Raw genomic sequence first — 8,647 nt, 5'->3', positions numbered from 1 at the left:
ACTGGTGATATTTACACTTAATACCAGTGGTTGACCATGTACTGGTGAGATATTACACTTAATATCAGAGGTTGACCATGTACTGGCGAGCTTTCACACTTACTACATGCGGTTGACCATATACTGGTGATATATTACACCCCGAACGTTTTTTCTTTACTCTCTACAGAAGTTTACTTTGGCTTATAACTTCGATCGTATGTCCTCACCAATTACGTCATTGAAGACAGTCCGTGTGTGACTTGCAGTTCTGATCTCTCTTGGGAAATATGACAGTCGTCACAGGGGTATTAAATGTAATTCATTATGCCCAGTTTTCTTGAGAAGACATTGTCCATTTGTACAGATAGCGTCACACCACAACCACATACTTATTTGAGTCACAAAATTCCTTACAATCAAATATCCATGTGACGTCAGTGTCACATGTCACTGAGTATTGACCAGTATTAAGCGTTCTGTCATCCGTTCAAAACTATGAGCTCGAATGGTAGAAGCTACATTACTACATACATTGTATATATTCTGGTAGTTCATATGTCATACTTGTGTACGTCATTACATGGATCACATTATCCACGTGGCCCTTGTAGTTATAAGTGATAAGTACCACGTGACCCTTGTAGTCACAAGTGATAAGTACCACGTGACCCTTTTAGAGGTAAGCTTGTTTGAGTGTAAGAGTCAGTACGTTAAAAAAGACTGTTCATTCCGGGAACATTATAAATTAGTGATAACATAAGTTGCGAATAAGTAATTATTTTTCAGTTTCAATGAAAAATCAGATTCTCTGTTAAATACCAGCACCATATTTTATGAGAAGACGCAATTGCAGTAGGGACTGTTTAACAGGATGTATACTTTGACAATATGCAGTAGACATGTTTTTTTCCATACATTTATTACAAACACTTTTTTATAAACCATATAAAATGCACGAAAACCTTTCTCCAAAACCATAATATGTAATAGGAATTCAAAACTGCAGAATTTGTTGTCATTTTCTTAATCCGTCTTAAAATTCACAACTTTTTTTTTTGTGTAAAATTTTGAAACTATATACAAGATTCAGTTGATCAAATGCAATATTTTACCGATAAACACACGTGTGTGTAGTGCTACAACATGCCTAACACATGTGTTCCATATACAGCTGTGCACTTATTACACGTATAACAACAGCCAAGTATGTATTGATATTGTAATATTGTGATATTGTTTTAGGATTTCTACAATATATGCAACCGTTTGTTTATATATAATACGACCTACGTCCATGCATGTAAAAAGAAACCGGGATAAGGGCGGCGTTCTGTTGTCATCAAAAGTCAACAAAATTGCATGTAAATGTATTGTTGTAGTGTGATTAAGCTAAAGTTTTATAACATCGTGCGTTGTTTATACCCCCGCAAAGAAGTGTGTTACTGAAATTGGGTTGGCTGTCCGTCTGTCTGTCAGTAGTGTAGACACATCTTGTCCGGACAACTCATCCTAAACCGGTGGGCTTATTCCAATGAAACTTCACACAAATATAAAGGATCATGTATAGATGTACATGCACATTGGTGACCATGGTTACTGTTCACTACCAGCAGTTTTTTTTTGTCCGCACAAGTCCTCCTAAACTTGTGAACAGATTTTCCCAAAACCTCACCGGAATGTTAAGGAACATTTGTAGATGTGCATGTAGCTCTTTAGGTTCCAAAATTGTTGTAACCATGGTAACTGGACACTATCAGCAGGTTTTTCCTGTTATTATGAACAGCACATATTCCAGACATTCTGAATTTCAGAATCAGGGTCATGCACAGGGTATATTTGTTAGCCTTTGATAACAGTTCCAATTGTCCATTGACTCTTGCGAATTGCAGAGGTATTATTCAGTCATCCTTGCGTCAGTTCTAGTTCACCATAGCATGATCGTATATGTCCGAGTCTGTCAGGTTCACATTACCCTCCAAATCCGTGAGGTTAATTCTCATTACACTCAAAATCCGCGAGGTTATCCATTATCCTCCATATCTGTGAGGTTGTCATTATCCTCCGAATCTGTTAGGTTCTAGAAACCCTCCGAATTCGCGAGGTTCTAGTAACCATCCGAATCCAAGAGGTTCTTGTTACCCTCCGAATCCAAGAGGTTCTTATTACCCTGGCAAATTCCGAAAACATAATATTTGTTTAATCCACCTTATTATTCTAGTACAGTCAAAATATAATATGATATGAATGACGAGCATCTGTCAATTATGGATAATAACGTCTTTTACTTGACCTTGTAGGTCTTATATCGAGTGGCTCAATTGTATTGTCTGAAATTAACCTGTCATCATGAATACATGTTTATAGTTATACTGACCTTGTTTAACATTTTCATTATACACTGTTATGACGTTGCATCATAAACAACATCATATATAAACACGAGGCCTAAGGACGACAAATGCATCACAGTGCAGGCGTAAAACGGGGGTGTGGCCTAGATATAAATGGTCACACTGTGAATGGAGCTATGTCACGCGAGGATGTGCGTGTTTTGTGCTACTTAGATTTAACCAATGAAAAGCTTCGTTACTTCGCCTGTGTATTATATGTCCATAGTTGTTTTTGTGTATATTTGGTTTCTGCTCTCAGTGTCGATTACGGGTTTAAACAATTAACCGGCTGTCTGATGATAACCGCCATTGAATAGTAATCAAGTTCAGAGTAAACCGTAATAACACAGATGAAATGAATGAATCGGAAAGAAAGATTTTACGAAAGTGCCACCGTGAATTAGTGGAAACCATTGATCCGTATGAGCTGAGACCGTTTCTCTATTCCAAGGGAGTTCTCCCAAACCCAACCTTTCTTGACAATGTCCCAGTGAGAACAAGAAGAACAGAACAGTTTTTAGAGTACATAGTAGACACGTGCTCATTTTCATTATTCCTTCAATCACTGTCTGATGACAATGCATTCGATTTTCTGGCAGTGAAACTTCAGGAAGAGTTGGAAAATACGGCGGAAGAAGATTCTACTTGTCAGCATGTCCATCGTGAAATAAAGGAGTCTCTGTTGACTGCAGATCGTTCAAAGGTAGTCTTGTTCCGATTGAAACTAACAAAGTGCCCATTGTTGGGAGATACTGAGGATTTCAGTCGGGAATGTAACATTATCATCGACAAATGGAATGCCATAACGAAAGAACACAAATTTCGAAACAATAATACAGAACTTGCGGACATGTTCTTGATGGTCCTGGATGCAAAGGCAGAAAGAAGGCGAATTTTGCTTGACAGGACTCTTTACAAAGACGATGAATTGTTCGGCGCAATGTTGAATATGTCTCCGTATACCTCCTCCGCCACACTGCCCATAGCTCTGTATCTAGCACGTTACGGGTCAGCCCTTCTATTGGCAGGGAGGTCGGAGGAGGCACTCAATTATGTGGAACAAGCAAAACAGCGACTACAAACACTCCCATCGTGTGTGGAATTCGGAGTCGTTTTGTATATTGAGTATAATATATTAGGTTCAGGAAAGTACGAAAAAAAGCCTACAGTTGAATTGAAAAATCGACTGTTAAAAATAGGCAGAGAGTCCATTGACCATTGCTTTCGAGAACATGAACAAGTGGGAGAGGATATTCGTAGAATGGTGTTGATAAAACAGACACTTTTATATTTAGGATTAGGGTTTTCCCTCAACAATTTGGATCTTGTTGTAACAAAAGAAGACACGGAACAAGCTGAAAAACATTTAAATGAACTTACAACACCTGATAATTGGGGGAAAATGGAAACTTGTTGGAAAGTCCGCTATCATGCAGCAAAAATCAAATTGTTAGTTCTCAAAGGCTCAACTTCAGGGGCACTGAGTGAGATGCGGAAAGTTGCCGATTATGAAATGCTTGGAAATTGCAAACAGGAAGTTAAAAATATTAAAGAAACGTTTGCTCTGCTGAATAAAGGACGACATTACAGCTTTGAATAGACGTGTTTTGGTATTCGTTATCTGAAAAGGACATTTTTTAGCTGTAATAAAGTTGATCCTCGACACATCAGTGTTCTGTTTAAAAACAATATTTAGGTATTATACAATTGTAGACGTATTATACGCCCGAAGAAATGCAATGTGATTTATTATACACTAACACATATTTTATGTTGACGAACAGTCACATGGGGACCATCTAGAAGACGATTATGAATCAGATGGGATTTTATAACAAATCACTTTTCATGTCATAAGTTATTGATAGCACAGCATATCTTACTGTTTTAGATCCGAAATAGAAGTTGAAATGCGTCGTCCTATTATTAGAATAGATTGAAGAACTAAGGAGAAAACCCGATGAAATGTTTCTGCTGTATATGTGACCGTCTAAGGGAGGCAACAGAATAGGTCGCATGACAGGTGGTCTCTTAATCCAGGATCAGGTAACTAGAAACGTGAAGAGCATTGGAAGGTGAAAGTAACTAGGTCACATTTGACAGGAAGTCACTTAATTCAGGTGATCACCAAGGCAGGTTTTATTTCTGTAGAAATATGACAATTCAGTGATGGACTTTATTTCCACGTGAAAACATACCTCAGTTTCAAACAATCATGTTTTGAAACATAAGGATTGAATTTTGCATTTCCGATCACAGGAGCGGTGAATTTGCCTCAACACCAAGTGAACTCTTTGTCCGACGGAATCTTTAAAACCAAGATTCAAATATTTATTTATTAATTACAGAAAAGATGTAATGGTTTAAGCATCTATCGGAAGAGAACACAAAGTATATTTCATAAATAGTTCGGTTCAGGTCGGATTCGTCAATCATAATATTGTTATAAAATATATATCCAAAATATACAGTAGAATATACCTACTGAAATTTACGAGAATAAAACTGCCTCGACCATCTCAAGGCTTCACTAGCTTTTTTAGTCCAGAATTATCTGCATCTTTGAGCTCAATTACCAATGCTAGGTAAGTTTACTTATTGCCCTTTCTTCTACATGGTGTTTTGAATGTATTTTACCACAACTGTTTTCAGCAAGCTCTGTTCGTGTTGAACTGTGAAAGGATCATTCAGTACAATCCATTACATAACCTTATGTTGTCAGTATAGTAGACGTGTGAGATTTTATTTGGAAGCATTATTTCAAATGGCTATGGCAACTAATCAAAGTAAAGTATAAGTTAAATATTCTTACTTACAGCAATCATTTGCATTGTTAAAGTACATGTATTTTTGTGTAGCTGTATGAATCCACAGTTCGTCATTCAATTTTGTCTTCAATCTTCTAGTCACTATGATCAAGTTCAGATATAATAATTCAATTAAATCTCGTGTAGCTAGAGTTATTCCCCTTTAAGTACTGATACGAAAATACTTCACAACTTCCTTTTTACACACAAAAAGTCGTTATCAAGTGTAACAACGCTAGCAGACTAACCAATCATTAGCCCCTGAAACATATCAGAAATCCCCAACAGAAGCTTGCTATTCATACACAATATATGGAGACTGTAGTATGGTTAATGCGTGGAGACCAGAGTACAACCACCGTACTATGAAAATACATATCCAGAAAGGTCTAACTTCCTAATAGAAGTTTAGAATAAAGATCATAGGTCAGCTGAAAGTACCATTAGCAGTTTCATGCTATACTCTGGCATTTGATGAAAAATAAAACAGTGGTTAATTTATAATATGATCGAAGTTGTGGTCATTGTTTCGGTTAGAGTGAAAAATACAATGTGTTACGTAATCGTTTAATCACTGGCATGGCAGAATATGAATAATATATTAGGGTTCCGGGATTTGGAGAACACGCCATTTCCCGGAAGGTTATTTATAGAGCCTACCCGTTAACACAAAGACTGTGAAATATATGCAGTTGGACTGTATTGTTCGGGGAGTGAATGGCTTAACGATAATGTAAGTAACGTTACAGCGACGTCTTCCTAACTTTATCATTGGAAGAGACTTCTGATTTAACTACACATAAATTCATACTGTATAAACAGAAATATCTATATTGTGTATTGATTCCGGTAGTCTGTCTAGAGGAATCCATCTTGAAAGTATTCGTGATACTCCCCAAGAAATGGCGTCACTAGCGGTCCAGTATCCTTGCTGTAGAAAGTATTTTACGGAATGATGTCTCTATTAAGAGAAAATATCTACAGTGACATTTAAGTATATAGAGGAAATGAATGAATCAGAAAGAAAGGTTTTACGAAACTACCACCGTGAATTAGTGGAAACCATTGATCCGTATGAGCTGAGACCGTTTCTCTATTCCAAGGGAGTTCTCCCAAACCCAACCTTTCTTGACAATGTCCCAGTGAGAACAAGAAGAACAGAACAGTTTTTAGAGAACATAGTAGACACGTGCTCATTTTCATTGTTTCTTGAATCACTGTCTGATGACAATGCATTCGAATTTCTTGCGGTAAAACTTAAAGAAGAATTGGAAATTTTAAAGGAGAAAGATTCTACTAGTCAGCATGTTCACCGTGAGATAAAAGAGCCTCTATTTACGCCTGAACGTGCCAAGCTAGTCTCATTCCGACATAAACTAAAGCGGTACACATTGTCTGGGAATACCAAGGCTTTCTTTGCTGAATGTAAGTTTGTAACCGACAGATGGAATGCCATACCAAGGGAAGACCGATTCGCTTCTGATAATAAAGAACTTGCAGATATGCGTTTAATGGTTCTGGATGCCAAAATGGCTAGAAGGCAAATTCTGTTTGACAAGACTCTTTACAAAGACGATGAATTGTTCGACGCAATGTTAGGTATGTCCCCGTATACCTCCTCCGCCACACTGCCCACGGTTCTGTATCTAGCACGCTATGGTTGGACACTTTTAATGGCAGGGAAGCCGGTAGATAAACCTCTCTGTTATATAGAACAAGCAAAACAGCGTCTCCAGACACTACCAGCTTGTTTAGAGTCAGGTATCGTTTTGTATATCGAATATAATATGCTGATTTCAGAAAAATACGAAAAAACTCCTACAGTTAAAATGAAGAATCGACTGTTAGAAATAGGACGGGCGTCAATAGACCACTTTTGTCGAGAGCAAGAAACGGTTGGAAAGGATGTCCGTAGAATGTTGTTAATAAAACAAGCACTTCTACTTCTAGGGATAGGGTTTTTTCTAAACGACGTGGACAGTGTTAATGTCATTAAGGAAGACATAAAGCAAGCTGAAAAACTGTTGGAAGAAACTAAAAATCCAGAGCATTGGGAAAGAATGGAAGCCCGCTGGAAAGTCCGCTATCATGTAGCGCGAAGCAAGCTCTTAGTTCTGAAAGGGTCAATGCCTGAGGCACTGAGTGAGGCGCAGTTAGCTGCGGAATATGCGATAGCTGGAAATTCTAAAAAAGAAATTGATAATGTCAAAGAAAGGGTTGCTTTCTTGAACCGAAGGCACAAATTGAGTTTCGAATAAGTCAATCTCCTTGCAAGTAAAGCTGTTTTGTAGCTATCTGGGACATTATTACTTTATCATGGTACCAAGACAGGTATATTTCTTAACGTAACGCAGCTTAGTAAAATTTTAATTTTCTAAAAGTAAGTGTTAAGTTGATCCAATAGGTTTTGCTGTAGTACATGCTTAGCCTTTGTGGTACTCCGAAAATGAAGCGCCACGTGTCATGATGATGTAGACAGAGGCTCAAAGGATAAACATCTTTGTGTAATTAGTATATTAATGATAACGTATTTTTTGGTAGTATCTACTAAGAATAAGATGTGTATTCCTATTATAATAATAGTAATAATAACTTAATTTGATAGCCGATGACGTTGCACAGACATAATACGATAACAATATTTAGAGTATGATTAATAAAAAACTAACTTAACTTAATTAAAACGTCATAAAATAGTAGTTTGTAAGATCAAAGGTCACATCCAATATAGAAACAGAGGTTTTGTTTATGTATAAAATGATATAGCGGCCTATAGCTATTTTAATTCGATCCTAACTGCTCTTTGTGGCACCTATACGTTATGAATTATATGTAACGACAGTACAAGATTGATATATATACATATATTGTTTCTGAATGCGCTTTTTAGTTGAACGTGTTTTGTACCACATTTGAGTGTACTCGACTGGGTAACTCTTCTGCGGGTATCCTAATTTGGGTAGATCGCCGGTGGTTATTTTTAAATATACTTACAATTGATTTCAAGATACTTTATGATGGCTTATATTTCTCTGTAATTCTTAATTATTTATCATCTCTATGTTTTGATAATCTATCATTCATACTATTTTCACAACCTATTATTCTGCTGTTATGCAATGATGTTGAAAGTAATCTAAATGTTAGATCTATTAGAAACAAAACTTCCTTACTTGAAACCGAATTTGAAAGTAACGATATTGTATGCCTGACAGAAACACATTTAAATCCACTGATAAATAGCAGAGACATTCAAATGCATTCCTTCACTTCTTCTCCACACAGGAAAGATAGAACTACAGGCCCAGGGGGTGGGGTCATAATATATTATAAAAACACTGTTATTGTAAAAAGAAGAGCTGATCTTGAAAGGGACGATGTAGAACTGCTTTGGTCCGAGGTTTTGATTAATAATCATAAATTTCTTCTTGGTTGTTTATATAGACCTGACAGTAATATCGAATACTG

The sequence above is a fragment of the Pecten maximus genome, chromosome 6 (genome assembly GCF_902652985.1).
Source record: "Pecten maximus chromosome 6, xPecMax1.1, whole genome shotgun sequence".
Classification (NCBI taxonomy): domain Eukaryota; kingdom Metazoa; phylum Mollusca; class Bivalvia; order Pectinida; family Pectinidae; genus Pecten; species Pecten maximus.
This window is presented reverse-complemented; position numbering follows the sequence as displayed.